Source organism: Sorex araneus, chromosome 2 (genome assembly GCF_027595985.1).
Source record: "Sorex araneus isolate mSorAra2 chromosome 2, mSorAra2.pri, whole genome shotgun sequence".
NCBI lineage: Eukaryota > Metazoa > Chordata > Mammalia > Eulipotyphla > Soricidae > Sorex > Sorex araneus.
This window is the reverse complement of record NC_073303.1, coordinates 116,168,661-116,173,990: the sequence shown is the minus strand read 5'-3', so window position 1 is coordinate 116,173,990 and position 5,330 is coordinate 116,168,661. Positions and strand designations below refer to the sequence as shown.

Genomic DNA, 5,330 nt, shown 5'->3' with positions numbered 1-5,330 from the left:
TTTCCATTTTCACATCTGTGTCAATATTTGTTATACTTGGTTTATTTTTTAGCTCTCCTCTTAACTAGGGAGTCATTTTGATTTGCATTGCCCAAATGACCAATGACATTATGCATCTTTCTAATTTGGGTAATTTGTATTTTTAAGATTGAGTTGCAATAATTATTCATATAATGTCATTACCAGGCATTTAATGTATAAAAACTCTAGAAATAATTTATTTCACTTTTCTTTCAGTGAATTTTTACACATATTACATTGATATTGGTTACAACATCTTTTAACAGATATATCAAATATTATTTATCCAATGATGTTTATATATATTTAATGTCTAAAAAAGGAAATAATAGAGCATAACAGTTTACTCACAGTTTGAATTTGTCAATTTTATTTTTGATCTTTAGCAAATGGATTACTGACTCTAATGTCTTCTTATTTTTCTCAATAGCTTATCAAATTTTCCTTTATAGACAATATTTGTGCTCTCTTGTCTTTAAGAGTTTCATCATATCCTTATCCGATTTATAAGCATAATTGGATGTTCACACAGTTGTATGAGGTGTCCCTCCCTTAAAACTTGTTATGTATTTGGAGCATTACCCATCTGATGTGAACTTAAAAAAAAAAAAGAAATTTGGGGCTGGATCAATAGTGCATCGGGTTTGCCTTGCATGTGGTCAACTTGGGTTCGATTCCCAGCATCCCATATGGTCCCCTGAGCATCATCAGGAATAATTCCTGAGTTCAAAGTCAGGAGTAACCCCTGTGAATCGCCGGGTGTGACCCAAAAAGAAAAAAAAAAGAAATTTGTCCTTCATGTGCTGTATAATTTTGATGTCTATAAAGGACATCCCACACAGCAGAGCCTGGCAAGCTACCTGTGGTGTATTTGATATGCCAAAAACAGTAAGAACAAGTCTCACGATGGAGACATTACTGGTGCCTGCTCAAGCAAGTTGATGAAATCTATAAAGGAGATAACTGTATTTTTCTTGCTTCATGTGTGTTTTGTTTCTGGCATGGTAAATGAATGTGTCTTTTCATTAATGGATTTTCCAGAAATTACTTATTTCTCTTTGCTTTCTCCTTCTGTAATTAGGATTCCAAAATGTTTACCACATCATATGTTCTTATTGCACTCTAATATTCTGTGCAATTATTTTTTCCTACCTACCTATGGACTGGAGTGATAGCACTTCGGGTAGGGTGTTTGCTTGCATGTGGCCGACCCTGGTTCATTTCCTCTGTCCCTCTCAAAAAGCCAGGCAAGCTACTGAGAGTATCCTGCACACATGGCAAAGCCTGGCAAGCTACCTGTGGTGTATTCAATATGTCAAAATCAGTAACAACAAGTCTCACAATGAGACCTTACTGGTGCCCATCGAGCAAATCGATGAACAATGGGACAACAGTGCTAGAGTGCTACCTACCTATATTCTGACTGGGTGACTTCTACACATCTTTTTTTTTTTTTTCCAGCCACTTATTTTTTTTTGCACCTTTAATTCTAAATCGATATCATTTACCAAATGCTTCAATTTAGTAGTCATAATTTTAACGGTAGAAGTTCACTTTTTACAATTTCTATTCCTCTCTGGAGATGATCAGTACATGAGTTCACGAATAAACCATCATCCTTTAATTATTTGAACATAAAAACATCAAATGTTTTAATGTATTTAAATCAGCTGCTTTCAAATTTCTTCTAAACCTAACATGTGACTCATCAACCCTGCTGGTCATTAATCGTAGGGCTAAATCAACTTTTTCCATTGGATGCCTAATAATATTTAATATCTAGTATTTAGCTAGATAATGGAGTAATATGTTGTGGAGACTGAATTCTCTAACTTTCTTCTGACTATTGCGAAGGGGTCATCATATATAAAATAGTAAATAGTTGATGACTTTTTTTATAAACTCTGCTCTCTTAAATTTACCAGTGCTGTTTTTCTGCCTTGTACTATCTGAGATACTTCCTTTCTGGAAGAATTTCCATCAAACTAAGAATTATCACAGCAGATGGAGCTTAACCTTGCAGTGTGTTCCTGTCTGACAAATCCACAGTCCCAGCTCTACTGACAACAGTGGACTCTGTACTCTGAACATTTGGAGTCCCCTAGCATCAAAGTGCTAAAGTGCTATACATAGGATGCATATGCTCACACACACACACACACACACACACTACAGATATACAGATATATGTGTGTGTGTGTGTGTGTGTGTCTGCGTGTGCACGCACGTATCACATATTTTGATCCTCATTGCTCTGATTTTAGGAGATTTATCTCTAGTCTCTGTTCTCTCTTTTTTCACCCCATCGTGCCACAGAATATTCTCGGGTCTTTTTGCATTTTCAGTGTTTTGCTGCCTGAATTTTTTTTTTTATACCTGTTTGACCTAGCTGTAAATGTTTCCCTTTTAATGTGCAGATGGTATTCTAGGACCAATATTCTAATTTGAGGAGCTTTTGACCACTAACACTGAGGTTATCTTATTCTTGTTTTTCTTCACCATGAAAATTAAGCAGCATCTTTGAAAACCTCAAATGAAATTTTAAATTCTCCTATCACTTTCAGAGCAATTTTGGGAGTTAACTTACTTCTATCTAGCTTCCACCTCTTCTTGGATGATTTCCAGTCATCTAAAAATAATTTCTCAAGCTCCCTCAGTTCTTTGTTTTATAGTCTAAATTTTTTAGAGATCTTCAATATTTTGGAGGAGATGACAAATAGCTGATAGATATATTTACTGTGTAGTGTGATGATTATAGATAGCTTTGTGAGTCATTTTCCTTGAAGTGCCATTTTATATTTTATGTATTTAAAAATCAATTTAAATGATACTTATCTAGATATCCATGATGATGTTTTTAAAAATCAACAACAATCTAGAAGCCATATTTTAACTTGGTAGTTCTAAGATATTTTTGCTTTTAATTTTATTGAATCACTGTGAGATAGTTACAAGCGTTCATGTTTGGGTTACAATCACACAATGATCAAATACCCCTCCCTCCACCAGTGTACATTCCCTACCAACAATATCCCCGATATACTCCCCCTTTCCCCCCTCCCACTCCCTCCACAGCAGACAATATTTCCCAGACTCTCTCTCTACTTTTGGTCATTATGGTTTGCAACACAGACACTGAGAGGTCATCATTTTTAATGTAAAGTGTGAGACATGGAGTATGGAACCAAAACAAATAAGTTTCATGTAAATCAGAATATAAAGCACAAAAATAAATGTAATTTTTACTAGGATCTTAGAAGATACTAATATCTTACAGAACACTTTATTTGACTAGGGAATAGACACCATTTCTCTAAAAAGACATAACATGCATCTAGAGACTGGTAAACCAAAGAACCAACCACATAAGGGACATAAACAGGCTATAAATTAAATGATACTCATTTTTTATAGAAATGCTGTTTCCATTTCTTACACAGTTTACACATTATGCAGAATTGCGGTTGGTTCAATTTACAAGTTCCTTCAACATAAATATACATCCTCTTAATGTTTACTGTGATCTAATACTATAATATTATATTAGTGGTAAGTAAACTTCAGAACTTTTCTTTATTCTTAGCTCATGTTATTAGTCATTGCAACAATATATTTTAACTTATTTTCAAATATGTACTCCCTCTCCTCTCACGCAATATTTTTAATTTATTTAACATTTTATTTTGTATATTTGTAAAATCTCTTCACTGCTATCTATAAAAATATACTTAGAAACTATTTTTAATGTTAAGCTAAGCTCTATTTTCAATAAGATCAATGATTCATCATACATATCCTTGATTGTGTCCAAGTTAACTTACAGTTCCTAAACAGAAGCATTCCATTATTCCTTAAAATTCTCTTTGAAAAGCAAGACACACAGGAGGCCTATTTACCAGAAACCACTCAAGCACTACTAAAATCCTCTCTGAACCACTTATTAATTCAACCCAAACTGTGGCAACCATTTACAGGCACTTTCTGACCAGCTATTGGGTGATGTTAATTATCTTTCCATATGACATAAAGTAACCATCAAGGAGAGCCTCATTATCTAGATGTTGCATGAAAGTTACTGCTGACCCACTATATTTGTGCCAAGCATGTTAATTAGACATGCTAAAGAAGTAGCAGGGATTTGAAATGCTCTAGTTGTATATATTCAAATCCTATAGTGGAGAATAAAGCTAGCCATACTGGTGAAATCTTAGGAACTTCATGAGCAGGTCATATTAATACCTGCTCTAGAAAAGCAAAAGCGGCTATGTTTTTAATTACCTACTATAAACAAAGAAAAATACTAAGAACAAAAAGCAAAGAAAAAGTTCCCAGTTGCGATGTTGTGATAGGAACTTTTGTGAAATAAGTAAATCTCTACCACTCTAGAAATGTACTAGTTCTACCAATCTGCTGGTTATTCGGGAAACTCTCAAAATGTAATCTTAACTTAGAGTTAAATTCATCCTATAGCCCAGGCTTTTATTTAAGATGCCTAGCCACCGGGGGCATATATCTTAGGAGATCTTCGATCTCCTGAAGAGATGCTAGAGGCTTTCCTTTGGGTAAGTGTAATGTACACTATTTCATTTAGCTTATGATCTTTGAATTCTTTTTTGTTGTTCTCTTGACTGAGAATTAATTTTCATTTGAAAATAACTCCTGTCGTGCTACAGAATTCTATTAGAACCTGAACAATTTAAACCTGCAAAGCAGATTGTGCTGAGTGACAAAGTGTTCAATAAAGAAGGGCTCTTTTCAGATATATTGAGTGACTAGTTAAGGTAGGCATGGCAGTTGTTGAGAATTAAATAGTGGGACACTATCTCTGCAGTCAGGTGAGGCAAACTCAAAAGTCAGAAATCTAGGCCTTGAGGCTAGATAGTATAGCAAATTGGGTACCTGTCTTGCAGCAAGAAGTGACTAACACAGGCTCCATTCCTGGAATCCCTTATGGTACCTAGAGAACTACCTGGAATAAGTCCTGAGGGCAGAGGCAGGAGTCACCCTTTTACATCACCAGGAGTGAATCGCCAGACCAGTCTCAGCATCCCCTTTTGCTTGACCTCACTATAGAAATATGTTTACCCTATTCTTGTTTCTTCTTCTACCTTTCCTTAGAACATTTACCTTAAAAAATGTGCAATTATAGCTTCTATATATGACAGGGTCATTTTAGAACACTACTTTCTCATACTTTTTTTCTAGGACTCCAGTTTCTGCTGTATTTTTGTTTGTTTATTTGTTTGTTTGTTTTACAGCTTCCACAAGAATTCAGTTGTTATGATAAAGTCATCTCTCATGTTAATCAG

At 34.7% G+C, this 5,330-nt stretch overlaps 1 non-coding gene across 1 annotated transcript; it reads left to right on the top strand.

Annotated features, from left to right (window-relative positions):
* The first annotated feature begins 512 nt into the window (after nucleotides 1-512).
* On the top strand, nucleotides 513-613 carry LOC129402614 (small nucleolar RNA U13). The gene has a single exon (XR_008628729.1). It is a non-coding gene; the product is annotated as a small nucleolar RNA U13 (small nucleolar RNA).
* Nucleotides 614-5,330: the final 4,717 nt, after the last annotated feature.